Source organism: Podarcis filfolensis, assembly GCF_964270895.1.
Source record: "Podarcis filfolensis genome assembly, chromosome: 5".
Classification (NCBI taxonomy): Eukaryota; Metazoa; Chordata; class Lepidosauria; order Squamata; family Lacertidae; genus Podarcis; species Podarcis filfolensis.
Window position 1 is genome coordinate 16,038,899 of NC_139608.1, and position 17,591 is coordinate 16,056,489.

The 17,591-nt window shown below is 42.4% G+C and overlaps 2 long non-coding RNA genes across 5 annotated transcripts in view; one reads left to right on the forward strand and one right to left on the reverse strand.

Moving 5' to 3' along the window:
• Positions 1-3,673, reverse strand: part of LOC310762477 — a 102,111-nt gene extending 98,438 nt beyond the window's left edge. For all 3 annotated transcript variants that reach the window (XR_014548000.1, XR_014548001.1, XR_014548002.1), the window contains exon 1: positions 2,927-3,673. This is a non-coding gene — a long non-coding RNA (uncharacterized lncRNA). The remainder of the gene's footprint in view (positions 1-2,926) is intronic.
• A 152-nt stretch (positions 3,674-3,825) lies between these two features.
• The window catches only part of LOC310762482, a 46,035-nt gene continuing 32,269 nt past the window's right edge, over positions 3,826-17,591 (forward strand). For both annotated transcript variants that reach the window (XR_014548009.1, XR_014548010.1), the window contains exon 1: positions 3,826-3,974. This is a non-coding gene — a long non-coding RNA (uncharacterized lncRNA). The remainder of the gene's footprint in view (positions 3,975-17,591) is intronic.

The following is a 17,591-nucleotide window of genomic DNA, read 5'->3' on the forward strand; positions in this document are numbered from 1 at the left end:
CTTTGTCAGGCTTAAATATCACTACACAACACTCACAGATGTGGTTTGGGATTCTTCTGTTGCTGCTTTTCTCTACTTTCATCACTGTTGCTGTTTTGGTGGAGTGGATCAAAAGCCTTTCCATAGGCTGCTCTATACAAGCTATATGTGATGGCTTGTTTTATTTGGCATTCTTTTCCTGTGTGTGATTCATTGTCATCAGGTTGATTCATAGTTAGGAAATTACTCTGAATCCTGGCAAGGCTTGTGGTTGATTAAAGTCCAGAAGTTTGTGGGTGAGTCTACCAGCACCTTTTTGGGTCCATTTACAGTTGTGCACATTAAAGACTACTGATAAATAGATGTGCAACTCACACAACTGGCTCAGGAACTAGCACATAATGTCTCTAACAGTATTTCTAAATCATTATTAGAACATGTTCTACCATATAAGAACAAAGCTCAATGCAACCCAGCATTCTCTTTTGAGCAGTAGCAGCACAGCAGTCATCAGCCGGCTGGCCAGCCAAATGCCTCTCTGAGTAACTGGAAGCAGTTCATTATGGTGTTAATTGTTTGTTCTCAACATCTAGTATTCAGGAGTATATTGTATCTAGACATGGAGGTTTGATTTAGCTGCCATAGGGAATAATTGTGAATAGATGTAGCCCCCATGAATTTGTTTAATCCTGTTTAAAAGCCAGGTAAGCTAGTGGCTATTGACACATTCTGTGGTAGCCAATTCCAGAATTATGTATTGTGTGAAGGATCACTCTATTCTATCACTTTGGAACCTGCTGCCAATTCATTTAACTGGGCAGCCCTGAGTTTCTGTATCATGAGAAAAGGGGGAGGGGTCCATTTTAAAAGCATTCAGGATTCAAACACAGCTTATTAGCCCTCATCCAGTCTACCTCTGCATCCAGACACCAATCCAGGGTCCTCTCAGCCATTCCCAATTCAGATGTTACAGCTATTTTGTAACTGGTGCCCCTCACACTTTCTCAAAATTCTACTGGCCACAAAAGGTTAGCAACCCCTGCAGTAGAGGGAGGGTCATGTTTACAGTGGTACCTCTGGATGCGAATGGGATCCGTTCTGCAGCCCCGTTCGCATCCTGAAGCGAACGCAACCCACGTCTGTACATCGCAATTTGCCACTTCCGCACATGCGTGTGACGTCATTTTGAGCGTCTGCGCATGCACAAGCGGCGTAACGTGAAACCTGGAAGTAACTATTAGAATCAGGAGCGTAACTTGAAAATGCTCAACCCGAAGCTACTTCAACCCGAGGTATGACTGTATTCACTTATGCCAGTTTCTTTTTTTTTTTTAAGTACTAGGTGGGTGCTCCTGATTCTAATAGTTTAGTGAAAAAAGCTGGCTAAGAAGGTGGTTCCACAACTCCAAGACAACATAGGAGATGGGTGAAAAATCTATTCTACATAGAATTATGTAGTAAATTAATCCTGGAGTGTACAACTTCAGATTGCAGGAGTGAAATCTCCTTCCCAGTGCGCTTGAGTACAATCCCACCTTGCTTTCTTCACCTATTCGTAGATATTCTTCAACATTCTCAAAAGTCAGATCTGGTTGCCTTCTACTCAGTGGAAAGAATGATGTTGCAGATAGGTGTGTGCCTTTTTTTAGTGCTTCTATAAAAACCTCCCTTCACACAGTAGGCAAGTGTGTTAGGGAGAGGACTATGTTAAGCTTTTTATAAAAATACATTCAAAAATATGATGAACATACCCCACACATGCATTCTGAAGGGGTACTCTCCAGAATTCTTCTAATTAATTCTGCATAATTTTAGGCATATCCATGTTTTATGACTGGGCTCTTTCCCACACTGCCTTGGTAAGTGTAAGAAACTAGAATTGCTCTTATTACTGGCCCTGCTCATGTACCTAAAACATTAAGAGAACATAAAAATTCAGCCAATAAATCACCGCCCCTGCCACTCCACATCTGCTCTCCATGCCAGAAAAAAGGTTGAGAGAAAAAGGTGGTGACTCTTATCAATAACTGTGAAAATTGTACTGTATCCAGTTAGTGTACGTAACACCACACACACACTCAGCCTTATTTACTGCCAAGCATTTGTTCAGAACCCTATTGGGTCAACTAGGGTTGCCATACATCTGGAATTTCAGGATTCGGTCGTCAGGAACAGTGTCCAAAATCACCGAAATGTACGGGGAAATCCAGTTACATATGGCAACCCATCTTGGAAGTGCCAATTTTGGCCAATTCCAGAAAAAACTTCATTTTTTAAACTGAGATTTTGCAGAAAAAGCTCAACAACTTTTGTCTCCAGATTTTAACTGTCTGAAATATGGCAACCCTATCCTTGGTTTTCTTCATCATCATTTACAACAACTCTCACGACCACTAGGGCGCAGCCTCTCTCACCACCTGCTGCAAGGAGACGCCATCTCCTATTATGGAACCTAGCAGACTCCCCACCCCCCACTTTTTTTGCTTTTTGAGCCCTTGTGGTTTGGTTATCCAGCAAAGTTAAGTCGGTTAAAGAAACCCAATTAACATAATTAGGCTATTTTGCAAAATTAGTACGAAGCAGGGCTGCAAGCTTTAAGTCTACTGATTAAATCAATTAAACCACGAGAGCTTTCCTTATAGATTAGCATTTCCCCGGCATCCCGTCCCACGACTAATTGGTGGGCTGAGGGTAAATGCCTCCCCATTGGGCTTTCTTCTCTTTGGACCACATCTGATGAAAAAAAAAAGAAACTTCAAACAAAGCTTTTCCTTCCACTTTCCAGCCAAAGCCTGCGCATATTTTGCATTTCAGGGTGAAACCGCTAGGGATTTTCCTCAAGCAATAGAAACCACAAGCAAATGAAACAGCGCTCAGCTGAAACTGGGGGTCAACCTATTGTTTAAAACATGGCTCAGTCAGTAGACAGGTGGCGAGTTTCTCTTACCGCATATTCTGTCCTAACTCAGGTGGAGAGTTCATGGCAGGTGTTATGGTGGCAATGAGCAGCTGAGAGGATCCAGGAGCAGCAGCCTCCTTACTCACAGGAAACTGACTGAAGAGGACTCGGCCAGCAGCTCAAATTCCTTGAAGTCAAGACATGGAGCAGTTGAAGGATTTGAGGCCTGCTCCTCCCAACAGTCCTTCCAGGCAAGGAAGCGGGTGAAGCGGCCACAACAGTTGAAGGATTTGAGGCCTAGTGCTCCCACTGTCTCTCCCTAGGCCAGGCCAGGAAGGCTGAAGTGGCTGAAACTTGAAGGATTTGAGGCCTAGTGCTCCCACTGTCTCTCCCCAGGCCAGGAAGGCCGAAGTGGCCGAAACTTGAAGGATTTGAGGCTTAGTTCTCCAACTATCTCTCCTCAGACCAGACAAGGAAGGCTGAAGTGGCTGAAACTTTGAAGGATTTGAGGCCTAGTCCTCCAACTATCTTTCCCCAGGCCAGGCAGGGAAGGCTGAAGTGGCTGAAACCTGAAGGATTTGAGGCCTAGTCCTCCAACTATCTCTCCCCAAGCCAGGCCAGGAAGCACTGAAGAGGCCTAATTACTGACCTTCACACAACCTGAGGCCTTTTATTGCGGTGGGGGAGAGAAGAAAAAGACTGTTTGTTTGGGTTGCACCACTTTGAATTGCAAGGGGTAGTTCACTCAAGGACTGCTCCTCACTACAGAAGCATTCCCTCCCGCAGAAAACGAAAGGTGAGTCTGGACAGTAAGCTTTCTCCCTTCAATCTAGATTTCTATGTGCAGGGATTACCGTAATTAAAAAAAAAATAAAAATCAGGCAGGAGCTTGGAGTCCCTACCAGCATTCTGAAATGGTGCAGCCCACATTCAGGGTTATCATACCTCTTTAGTGGGAACTAGTCCACAAACTGGTGCTCTGCCCTGAGATGGTTCTGTTTTTGTGTGGAGGAAATAATTATTCTAATTCTGTAGAACTCTCTCTCTCTAGGAAAAAACTAGCAAAAGCCCTGCATTACCAACTTGTAGATATCAGGTAAGAAATGTTGCATTTTGGGCCTGCGCCTTGTAATCTAATGCGATTCTTGCTGCCATTGGGTGGTGGTAGTTGTTGGCTTAGAGTGCCATTTTGCTTGCTTTATACATGTCGTTTTGGGTAAGAAAGGTGGGACTAAAAAATAATAAATAAAAATAGAATTGAATGCTCTATGTTGCATATGAAAAGATGGGGAATGGTGAGGTCTGGTGTTAGGTATTGAGTAGGGTGTCCATATGTATTGGTTTTTTAAAAAAGAGGAACTGATTAACTGGTGCCCCTCCCTCAAAAAGGACAAAAGATGGCACATATCTGCGTAAATTTGCATTTGCTAATTCATATTTATAAATAACAGTTTAGAAATAGTTGCTGTGTTTTAAGTAGAAATGTAGTACGTCTCATTGTATTGGGGGAGACCGACCTGCTTGTCTGCTCAGTCTGCTGTTGAGGTGCTAACTGTTAATGGGAAACTGCAAGGCCCCTACTCTCCTTTCTTTTCTTTGTAGTTTGGGAATTCCATCCACAATAATCAATAGGAAAACCATTGAAGCATATGATTTTGTACATCTGATCATTTGTGCCTTCTGAATGTGAATTCAGCAGCCAGGTTGTTCATCAGGGCAAGAGAGTTTCTGCATATTGTATAGATCCGGGCCCACTGGCAAGTAGTTTCCAGGCCCAATTCAAAGTGCTGTTTTTGACTTATAAAGCCTTAAATGGCTCAGGACCTCCTCTCTCCATATGAACCCACCTGGACCCTGATATCATCATCTGAGACAATCCTTAATGGACTGCCTCCACGAGAGGTCCGGAGGGTAGCCATACAAGAACTGACCTTTTTTGCAGTGGCCCCACTTTTGTGGAATGCTCTCCCCAGGTAGGTGCCAGGCAAAAACTCTCTTTTTCAACCAATCCTTTGGCTGATTAACATCTTATACCCCTTTTAAATGTGTTTGGTGGGGGGCATATTGGTTTGTGTTTTTATATTGCATTTTTACAATATACTTACAAGTTTGTACAGTATACAGACTTAATAAATAAAATAAATTATCAAAGAGTAATGATATTGCTTCAATTTTGGCTTTAGCCCTGTACACCACTAGTGCGCATCCCCAAGAATTTACTCCCAGGAAACTAAGAAAAAAAGTTCCTCACCCCTGCCATATGCCTTACTAAATCAGATGCTGCCTGGATTATTGACTCATGATATCAGAACCTCAGTAGAAATCTTGTGTGTGGACATGTCCTAAAATTCATATATCCACCAAACTGCTGATGATACACAGCCAACAAACTACTCACACTGGTTTACTTCTGCTTAAATCGCTAGGACTCGACTACAATGTCCAAGTACTCTGATGTAAGTGGTCTGTGGACAGCAGCCAAAGTCAGCTCCACCACTTAATAAGAGAGAGGAAAGAGACGGCATTCTGAAATGAAACCTCATGATTGCATGTCATCCTCAATTAGGCATAAGGATAAAAGGCTAAAAATATACCCAACACCAATCCCGATTTAGGCTCATCTAGCACACTGTCTGCTTATCTTTTTTTTTTTTTAAGCAGATGTACTAATGGAATTCCACCAGCAAGAGTTGATCAAAACCACCATCATGCTTTTTTAAAAAATGGACAAAATAAGTTAAAACAAACAATGCATACCAAACGCTCATGCCAAGAGCCTTTCTGTCAAATTGTTGGAGATACTAGCAGTTATTCAGCATCATTTGCAAATGTTTCCCTTTCTCTAAACATAAGAAGCATCCTTAATATAAACAACAGCTTCTCCTTTTAGAAGTCCAAGGAGCCAAGGAAGCCGTACAGCTGAAAAGGGAATGAATGAATCACTTAGAATCATAGAATCATAGAGTTGGAAGAGACCACAAGGGCCATCGAGTCCAACCCCCTGCCAGACATGGGTTTGTTTTTTTTTATCCTGATATTTTGATAGCATAGGCTCTACCTTTTGCAAGTGCTTCGAGATGAACATCTTTAACACATAACCTCCTGTCGTAGGAAATGATTTGTGATCATGATGCAGGCTGAAAGTCCCTAGCAAAGGTGGTGCGATTCGCAACACCATCTTGTTCTCTGGGATCTTGCTGCTTGTAACCACAACTACAAACACTCTTGTTTAACAGGAGGTTCCACCCTCTGGCCCAATCTAGTATCCGAAATCTACTCCCCCACGCCCTCCTTGAAGAGCTTTGGTGGAAAGAAATCTATTACAGGAAGGCAGCCCCTGGGGCCAGCACCTGGTTTATGTTAGCCTAATACAGAGTAGCCATTTATTTTTCTGTACCGCAGAATATACGAAGGCCTGTCTCTACTTTTCTCCATTCAAGGCAAAGGTAATAGACAAATTCTCTATTCCACCTTAAAATGTAGCATTTAGCAACAGAAAAAGATCAGCAAAATAATTGGCAATTGTGGTATTATGGCATATTTTAGGGTTCAGTGATTTAATCATTGTTTAGATTTATCAGCAGTATTTTTTAAAAGAACTAAGAAGATGCCCTAAGTAACCTCACATTTGTTGTTGTTGTTGTTGTTGTTATATTTAATGCAAGTACAGGAAGGAATTAATGTACTAAAATTATTGGGCCTGCTACATCATATGCACATGTTTGTCAAAAAACATGTTTCTCGTTTCATGACAGTTTCTTTTATCTATATGCAAAATTAACTGTTTGATCAATTAGTCAAACAAAACTATTTCAGTTAAATAATAATGTACTTTGGTGCGCAATATAGTTGGAAGTATGACCCCCTCACCCATCTGTTAGGGATTCTGTAGCTGTGATTCCTGCATTTCAGGGGGTTGGACTAGATGACCCTTGGCACTCTATGACTCTGAAATGACCTAAATATTTTGCAGCTCTAAATAGCTCATGCAGGACACTCATTTAATCTAACCAAAAAGCTGTCCATTGCAAGATTAGTACAGCTTTGGTGCTACTGTTCTGTAATTTTTGTAGGCCTGTTGCAAGATAAGTTTGTGTGAGCTCAGTTCACTTTGTGCCAATGGCTGTTCGTAGCCATTAAAATGTAAAAGGCAGCCTAAGGATTTCAAACTAGCAAGATATTGTCTAGATTGGTATTTAGTGACAGTGCAATTAAATCGTGTTGTGTTTTACAAACGCAGTAAGCAAATCTCAGTGCAGAATCCTTTTAATTGCTTTGGGAAGCTTGGAATCTCCAGTGACCCCCCCACTCCAGTTTTGAACTTTATATGGATGCTGTAGTCAAATGAAATAGCACAAAGGTAGAAGGATAAATCCTGGGACAAAAACTTTGGGCTGGTAGTATAAAAGCAGGAACATTCTGGCTCTGACTACAGTGGCTGTTACATATTTACAGTGAGCAGGATTTTGGCTGCTCCCCGACTGTTACTGCCCACTGTGTTGCCAATGGATATTTGGATGTGTTTCTTAAGCTTGCCTTGCCATATGTATTCTGTTATGGGAGGGGTTTATTGTTATGAACTGACACCTACCCAGACCAGCTGGTCTCCAGCTAGGATTGTTTGCTACTGTTTCTTGCCATGCCCTGGTCGGCTCAAACTGCTTTTTTTTACAATTGCACGAGATGTGGAAATTCAACAGGTGAAGTGTTTTCTAGCATGCTGTGATGGAATCAATTCCTGCTATTGGTTTTGTGCCTTCGAAGCAGCTAAAGGCATATGTTGCCACTTGCTGGAATAAATATGTCTGGCGGCAACCCTAGATATTACTCCTGTCTCTATAAAATATGTGGAAGAGCTTTCCAAATATAACAAGCAGACGTCAGATGAAGTGCAGGTTTGCTGGAAGTCTGGAGAGGAATTTATTGTAGAGAATGTACATCTATTTTGTCCAACCGGAACAGTGCTTACTGCTTGTGGGGGGATGGGGACCATTTGCACTTTGAAGATTCAGTCTATGGCAGGTGATGTGAAAGACTGCCTCGTATAAGGCAGTTTTCCATGTCTCTGTCAGCTCAAAGGTAAAGTTTCAATAAGGTGAGGATCTGGAGGTCTTGCACACAGCAGTCTCCCATAACTGATGCAGATATTGTTTGATGCAGCAGATGTAGCATCAAAAGTGGATAGCTCAGTTGGTTAGAGTGTGGTGCTGATAATGCCCAAGGTTGCAGGTTTGATCCCAGTATGGGGCAGCTGCATATCCCTGCATGGCAGGGGGTTGTACTAGATCAGGCTTCCTCAATCTTGGCCCTCCAGATGTTTTTGGCCCATGATCCCTAGCTAGCAGGACCAGTAGTCAGGGATGCTGGGAATTGTAGTGTCAAAACATCTGGAGGGCCGAGGTTGAGGAAGCCTGTACTAGATCATCCTTAGGGTCCCTTCCAACTCTACAATTTTATGATTCTGTGAGATGTAATTGATAATGGAGCAGCGAGATCAATATGAAGTTGAAGGAATGGACTCGCAGAGGACCACACAATGTGGGCCAAGAAACTAAAATGTAATCAAAGCAAGACAAGTATTTTTTCATTTTATTTTTATTTATCCCACTCTTCCTTCTGAAGAAGCCCAAGTATTCTTGGTGAGTAGGACCCTTGAGCCTACAACAGGGTACAGCTTATTTTGGACAGGGGTTCACAGTTCTGGAGTTCTATTTGGACTATCCCTTGCTCCTGTAGATCCAGAGGCTAAATCTATATGCAATATATAATAGCAATCTCGATGATAGTTGTAGTGGTTGTCATCAGGAGTGCTTTTGCAGTTTAGCTAGTGAGCCAACTGCATCTGTTCCTGGAGAAGGAAGACCTGGGTGTGGTCACAGTAGTATGAGCTAATAATTGGAGTAGCTTAGAAGATCAGCTGCATGGATTTCACAGTAATTAGCATCTGTTGTTAGTGACCAAGCCAGCCAAAGTTCAAGGAAGTCTGAATAAAAGTAGAGCACAACTCACCATAATATTGTTCCATTTTAAAATAAATCAAACACTTGTTCATCCTCTGTGTCCAACTAACATGTATAATAGTATAACTCTTGGAGAAATCCTTATGGGTATGGAAAATTAAATTTCTTTATAAAGAAGCCTCTAGGGAGTGGGGAAGCTGTGGCCTCCAGAGGTTGTTTGACAGAAACTCCCATCATCTAGAGGGCCACAGGTTCCCTACCCTTGCTCTCGGTCAGGGGTCAGCAACCTAAGGTCCAAGGGCCACAAGCGGCCCACGGGAGTCATTTAACCGGCCCATGAGCTGCCCCTGAACCGAGTCGCCTGCTTGACGAGTCCCCACGTGCTGCACTAAACCAGCATGGCGTGGGGACTCACTTCTGTGGCGCCGAAAATTGCATCTGTGCAGGCACCTGAAATCGCGGGCGGGTGCAATCCGTCTCACGGAGGGCTCTCCGCTGGAGTGAACCGGCCCAGGCAAAGTAAACCTTGCCAACCCCTGCAAGTGATGGAGACTGAAGCAGCCAGACACCATAAATACAACTATTAATAAATAAAACCAGCTGAATCATAGGGCAAAACTGGACTGCTTAAGACACACAGAACTTCAGGTATCTTTGTGTCTCTTTACTTTCTGTTTTGCAACACTTGATACTGTACAAACAATGCATGAAATTGGTGTCTTAGGGGCAGAAAGATGCCCAGTCCAGTTATGTCATTCCACTGTCTAGTTTGTTTTTAGTCCAGGTAGGTGATTTGTATCTGCCAGTGGTACTGGTTATGAACCATTGTTATGATGGATGATCATTCCCGAAGGATCCTCTTAAGGAAATAATTCAGTGGGTGGACATCATTATGGGGTGTCACTGCCCACCTGACCTCTGGTTGGTTGGTTGCATTGCTGTTGCTTACCAAGAGGTAGCGGGACAAGGCAGGGGACAGGTTAGTTCAGTGCAAATGTAGCAGAGGTTAGGAGCACTAGATTGGATCTGCCATTGTGTCTGTACCATACCTCTCTATCTTCCGGTAAGGAGCATCAACGTGGTCAGGTGAGCAGAGTCACATCTACACACCCATATCTTCTGCAGCTGAAATCATGTGATGGATTTGAGGCATACCAATACATTTCTGATTCAGGTAACTGAATGCATCATTTTAAAATTTCTAATTGCTGTTGGTTAAACCACAGAGCCTAGGGCTTGCCGATCAGAAGGTCGGCAGTTCAAATCCCAGCGACGGGGTGAACTCCTGTTGCTCGGTCCCTGCTTCTGCCAACCTAGCAGTTTGAAAGCACATCAAAGTGCAAGTAGATAAATAGGTACCACTCTGGCGGGAAGGTAAACGGCGTTTCCTTGCGCTGCTCTGGTTCGCCAGAAGCGGCTTAGTCATGCTGGCCACATGACCCGGAAGCTGTTCACCAGCTCCCTCGGCCAATAAAGCGAGATGAGTGCCGCAACCCTAGAGTCGGTCACGACTGGACCTAATGGTCAGGGGTCCCTTTACCTTTACCTTAATCTCCACAGTGGATATGTGTGAGGAGCTCCAGCCCATATGGACCCTTCTCACTAGTAGGTATGGATGAGAAATGTGTTTAGTTTGCATTTCTACACACCTGCCTAATTTGTGCCTCCAAAACCAATACATAAACCAACATGCAGCTTCCCTTCAAATTTCACATTTTTCCAAGTTTTGTGATGGTTCTTCAACCCCAAAATAAATACAAATTCATATGCACTCAAAAATATTTATATTAGTGAGAAAACATAGAAATGCATTAAGTTAGGGGACATTGCTTGCACAATGTGTATATTTGGTAAAATTGCATACAAAAATTGTATATATTAGGGAAAATGTGCATGAAAAGGGAGTGTGAATTTTCATGTACAGTGTTGTGGTTTTTTAATTGCATACTGATGCAAAAATAGGCTGACTTGAAACTATGATGGGGGGGGGAAGGGGAAACTGAAATTGACAAATTCATCTATTCCTACCCACTTGTCCACACAACCTACAGATGTTTACACGTTGTATAGGAATATCACATGGGAAAATGTTCCTGAATTTCTGTGCGCCACTTCCCGTCTGTGCATTGCAGAGCCAGACTGGGAATGGGAAGCTGTTGACTAGCTTCCAGCAAAAGTTAGACTGCCTTGTTGCCTCAGACTAATGACTGTGTTGTCCATCATCCTGTTTCAACAGCAGCCAGCCAGATGCTTGTAGAAACATATGGACAGAGCATAAAGATAATAGGCGTTCTTTGTTGTTTGACTGCTTTTTGGAACGTCAAGTATGGGGAACTGCCTTTTATCAGGTCTTTGTTCATTTAGCCCAGTGTTGTCTACTCTAATTGGCAGTGGGCATGGCTTCAGGCAGAGGGTATTTCTCATCAACAGCAATTTGATTCTTTTTTTTTTACAGCTGGAGATGCCAGGCATTGAATGTGAGACCTCAACCCCTAAGCTATGGTTCCTCCCATAACAGACTGTTGTCCCAGTAGTCTGTTATGTACTTGCTCCCACCTGAATCTCGCCATCCTGTGGGTGCAAAAAGTTACACAGGAACATGGCATGCACCAGTATACCTGCCAATGTACCTGCAGAAAACAATTAAACAAATATAACACAACAATACTTTTGCCCACTACTGATGCCACTAGAATGGACTGGCAGCTGTGTGTCATAACAATAAGTGTTTTGACTTCCGGGTTGGCGCCATCGCCGAATGGCGGACTCCCTCCGAGCTCCGGAGGGAGCCGGCTCGGCAGGGGCTGGGTTTTACCGCACCGGCGATGCGGGGACCCTTAGAAACCACGGCCACGGGGGCCGTGGACTTGGAGACTCGGCTAGCACCGCTAGCGCCCTCCCGACTCGTGAAGGAGCCTTTTTAAAGGCTACGGATCGGGTGCCGGGGAGAAGCGTGGTGCTTTGAGTCCTCTGCCATCCCTGCCGAGCGAAGCCGCATGCCATCCGGCGGAGAGCGCTGACTTCTTCCATTGAGAATTTGGACTTTTAACAACAACCCGTGAGTAAATTGGAAATCGGGTTTAAAAGAAGAAAAATTTTTGGGATTTGAGACGAGCGGGGGGGGATCTAAAAAGGAAGTCAGTCCCCCTCCCTATTGTAGACATTTTAAAACAAGGATTGGGAAGCCAAGGCCCAAAAAGAACGGTATCTTTGCTAAATTAAGAATTCCATGATGGGAAAGTACAAGAATTGTGCTGGAGGAAGAATTGAAGGAGAAGGAAAATGCACCCCCCTCCCTGGGAACCGGGGCGATTGAGGAGTGAGCCTGGTGAAAAGAGCCGGTGATTTTGACAGCTGTCAAAGTAGCTGTCAAAGTCGGAATATTAAAGAGGATTTTATTACAAGGACCTTGCTGGTCAAATTTGTTACAACTTGATATAATTTGTTAAGACTTGAATACAAAATGGCGAAAATACGGAGAACAATCGGATTTTTGGAAACAAAGTTACAACAACCCCCCTAGAGGAGTTTCGGGACATTACAAAGATGGGCGTAAGCCGGGAAAAATACAACACTCCGGAATTTCACAGAACTGGTTATCTCCTGGGAAAGCTGCAAAACGGAAACTGAATCTTGTCTACAGGGTGTTTAGACTAAAAGGAGACAACAGAATACCTTACTGAAGAAGGAAGGGACTGAACGCAAGTTTTTGTTCCTGAATAACAACAACCCATGTAGAGTTACTAAACTTCTGAATAAGAAAGTTTTAGCAGCGGAACAAGAGGAAGCTGGACTATAACCTTGAAAGAACTGGGGGGAATTTTATAATTTGACATTTTTAAAGATTTAGGAATTAATTTTTAAAGAAAGTAATCCTAGAAATGGGAAATAATTCTGCAAGGAGTTGGGGGAAAAATGGGATTGATGGACTTAAGATTTCCAGGCTGGAAACATAGATTGGAGGATAAGGGAAATTAAACCGGGGAAGGGGAGGGAGAATTAGAATCCAAAGGCTTGCAACTATTTTCTGAATTGGTTTTCTTTTTTCTAATATATTTTTTATTTTTTTATACTTTTATTCTGTGTGCTTTTACTTTAATGGGAAAAAAGGGGGACATTGTGGAAAGAAAAGGGGGTGGGCTATGGGGAGAGATCTTTTGCTTTTTTTTTTATCAAGGGTGTTGCATAAGGTTTGTATAAATTTAAATTTGAACAATGGGGTATATAAATTGTGCTTTAAATCAGAAATAGAACTTGTGGAAACAACAATATGAAAGGGGAATACGGTAGGGGTGGGGGAAGGGGGGAGTCCCAGAAAGTGGATGTTTGAAAATAAGGTTCTGAATGTATCTTCATAATTTCTTTTCTTCTCTTTCTGTATTTTGGAAACTTCAATAAATATTATTTAAAAAAAAAAAAAAAAAATAACAATAAGTGTTTTATGTGTAAAATTGGCCCAGCTCAGGGCAGGAGATGAAATTCAAAACCTGTTCTGTTACCTCCTGTTACATCTTTATACTAGACCTACTAGGGGTCTGCAGCCTTGGTTTTGGCAAATAAATACCAGCACACACAACATCCCTCCTGCAATCCACAGACCATGTGAGACTGCATTCCCTCCAGGCTGTCTGTGCCAACTGCTTTCTCTCTTGCGTGATCCCAACCAATCTTTCCCTCTCCTTCTTATGCCAATTTCCATTACCATCTTGAGTTTTGAACCTTCTTCTTTGTCTTTCTTGCTCCTACCTCTTATTTAATGGGTAGATGTTGTTTTGCTTACTCTCCCCTTAGTTTTGCCTCCCATCCTTTACACAGGCGCTATAGTGGCAAGCCTTCACTGACACAAGTGCAATGCAATGTAGTTAAAGATTGGATCTTAGGATTGCGGCATTGATTCCTCAGCCTGTCTCCCTGGAATATGATCCTTAAGCCAATTTCAGTTCCTTAAAAAAAAAAAAGTTTAAGTATCATCTGTTTCTTCCTTGAGATTTCAGATTTATGTAAAAATGGAAGCTCTATACGCTGTTTTTCTTTTGCATTAGGATTCTGTCCAACTTCCAATTCCCAATTTAGATTACATGCTCAGAAAGCAACTCCAAACGTTTACTGCGTTTGAAGGTCACAGCGCTATTGATTGATTTCCAGTTATAATGTATGTTGTCCTAACATAAGGAGCGGGTGAGGGTTTGCATGGCTGTTTTTTCTTCTCCAAAATCTGGACTAAATCCAAAAATGTGAGGATCAAAGCATCTGGACTTGTTGCTTTTATGTTTGGCACATAAAGAGGCTGGCAGTCCCCAATGTGGTCTTGGCTGGGCTCAAGTTGTTTTCCTTCTCTGATGTGAAACAGTTGGGACTCACAGACCCTCCAACACTTAAAGTGGACTAAATAAAATCTGGCTTTTAAACTTGCCAAGTGCATGAAAGTGCCAGTCCCTACAGTTTTTCAAAAGTTATTAGCTATGGCATGCTTTTTCCCTTCCCTTTTCTTATTTTTTAATGAAAATATGTTCTATAAAATTGGACATTTGCTTGAGAAATAGGTAAACTCATTTCACAAGTCTCAAATTATTGTTTTTGATCTGGCTTCAGTCTCTCTGGTCAGTTGGATAATGTGATGCCCACATGTCTTTGATAACTTCAACGGAGCTGAAATTGGCTCTGGCTTTTACTACAGCAGACCCGCCCCTTATTTTGCAATGTGTGAAGTTCTTGAGAAGGTGGTGGTCAAGTGGAAAGAGTTGCATGTGGTTACTGAGGGTGGGTTCAGAGGTTTGCTGTCACTTCCTTTACATGGAGTGTCCTTAGTAGCCAGGGACACAGCCAGTGTGAAAGGAATGCCTGACCTGATGTGCCTTGGTTAAGCTGCTGCTTCCTGGTAGCAATTTGTGAGAGTGTGGGAGCCAAAAATGTACTATGCAGTCATGCTGGGATAGATCAGGATCAGATGCTACTTTCCTCCATGCAGTTTCACTGGACCATGAACATACATAATATAAGCTGAACCCAAGTCATTGTGGATACAGCCCCAGGGAATGCAGGAAACTACCATGTATACAGTATGCCCAACTGTGTGAATGGACCCTATATCTGCTAGGCAATGGATGCTTCTGCTAGGACTCTATTATCCAATCTGATAAACTGTTTTGGTTATGTATCACCACATAGGGCCAGTCGCTAAGTTTTCCAACAATTGATCCAGTACATTGATCTGCAGACCGCTTGTGCCTTTGTAATTTCTGTGGTTACTCCTGATTGCATCTTACACAGGTCAGATATGGCAGGAGCATCTACACAATGTCATTTTCGGTGGCTACATTCTAACTCTGGAATATCTTCCTTTTGAAAGAAAATTATTCATGTACTTAATCTCTGGAAGAGCTTTACTTTTGGCCAACCAGCTAGGAACAAGGAATGTCCATGCTAGCTAGATATTTATAATGTAATAAAATGCCATGAACATACAGGAGAATCTTCAATACAATTTCAGTATATAAATAATGGGTCTACAGGCTGTGACTATTGCTTCTCTGGTAGCCTATTATTATTATTATTATTAATTCAACTTATACAGCCTATAAATCAGTGATATCTGTCTCTTTATTTACGTATTTTCTTTCTTCGTATTATCGCTAGAAAAACACTGCTCAAATACATTCTTTCCACATAAAATAAGTTCAGAAAATAGCTTGGTCCAGTACTAACACTTAGTCACAATACCAAGTCGTATTTTAAAAAAGAAAGTTTTGATTACAATATACAGTACAAGTAAATAAGCATATGTGCAATTATGTTCTGGCTGCAATGTTTAGCAGTGAGATTTCTGGTTTTATGGGTCCCATGGTTAAAGCTGACACTGAGGGTGTGAGAACAGGTAGAAGCAGTGATTAATCCCCCAAGCACCTTTAGTACTGAAACATTCTGTTTTATCTCAGAGGAATTTCATTCAAATGGCAAACTCTGTTGTTGGATAAAATATTGGCTATTGTCTCTTACCATAATAAACGGTTAAATGAGGTGTTTTTATTGAAATGAAACCTGCCACATGCACAGTAGGAGAGAATATCCAGTTACAGCCATGTAACCATGTCAACTCGGTTCCACTAGATGCAGTGGGGCTTACTCCCTTACTAACCTGCAGTTAATTTGCACACTTAACACCCATGGCAATATAAGAGGGGACCCAGCAACCTAGTGCATAGAATTTGACACGGTGTTAGAAGATTTGGGTTCAAATTCACGTCTACTGTAGAATCTACGAGTCATTTTAAAAGTGTATTTAATTAACTACGTATTACAGTGATTTACACACCACCTTTCAGGATCCAGGTATTAAAGATGCATTAATAAAAACCTCCATCACCATATTAATAATTTTCCAGTTGACTTATATCACACCTTTTCATCCAAGGAACACATGGTTGCGTGCATGGTTCTCCCCTGCTCATTTAATCCCCACAACAACCCTGTGAGGTAGGTTAGGCCGAGAGGCAGGGACTGGCCCAAGGCGTGTGTGCTTCATGGCCAAGTTGGAATTAGAACCCGGGTCTCCCAGGCCCTAGTCTGGCCCTCTAACCATTACACCACATGGGCTTTCATGATTCCTCAGGCTCCTTTCCACAGGCCAGTTGGTGGGGGAGGGAGCAAGGGTATAGTTCTGGTGGAGGAGACCCCAAGGCCTTCCTTTTTCAACAGGAATCCTCCCCCCTTACACATTGGGGAAGGCTAAGCCAGAACTTTAGGAAATCCAGCAGTTTTGCCCCTTTTCACATCTGTGAAGCAGGCATATGAGCCTAAACCCAAATATGTTGTATGCTGCTACTCTTTTACCTATTAACAATCTGCAGGGAAGGGTTATGGGAATCGGTCATATCACAAACATGTTTATGTCCACATGAAACGTCACGTTGCATGCCCAGCGCTGGAGCCCTTCCTGATGGGTGCATACGTCTATATTATTCAATGAAAATCCTGCACAATGGCCAGATACATTCAGGTGGATTGTTGGAAAGGGGAGGACAGTAGTCCAGGAAGCACAGAGACACTGCAACTAGTCTGTCAACACTTGAAAAATCCATTACGAAGTTCAAATAGGAAAGCAGGTTATGGAAACATCAGCTTAAGACAAACGTTTCCAGTCACTAGGACTCCATTCATTATATGCCTGAGTGGTTCCAGGAACAACAGAAAGAAAGCTATGCGGTATTATAATGCCAAGTACAAGAAAGGCAGTACGGATGTTCTCTTGAATCTCACTCGTGGCAATCTCCAATTTTTCATGCTTCCCCTGCTTTGACCTGCTGCTTGGTCTCCCTCTGGAGTTTGGTGCTGATGGCTTGTCTTTGATCAAAGTGCTGCCACTTTCAGTGGGTACAGTGTGGGAGGAAGTCAATTTAGCACCCTTTCAGTGAATAAATACTGCCTGGCTTTATTTACCCACAGTGTCACTTTCTGGAGAAACACCAATTCTTTGCCTGACCAGGCCTCTGTTTATATATTATCCAGCGTAGTGATCATCTTGTGATTGCTCTCACCCTGCACCCAGTAGTGTATGAAGGAAGTTTCTGATGCCCACAAAATAAAATACAGTGAATGAATAAATAATATAGGAGGACCAGCTTGTATTTTACTAGTCAAATAAAAATAAAATATTTGTATTTGCAGATAATAAAGTTATTTGCTGGCATCCGTTTGTCTCAAGAGACAATGGAGTTCGCCTCCAGGAGTGAAGTCAAACCCTTGCGTTAGAAGCA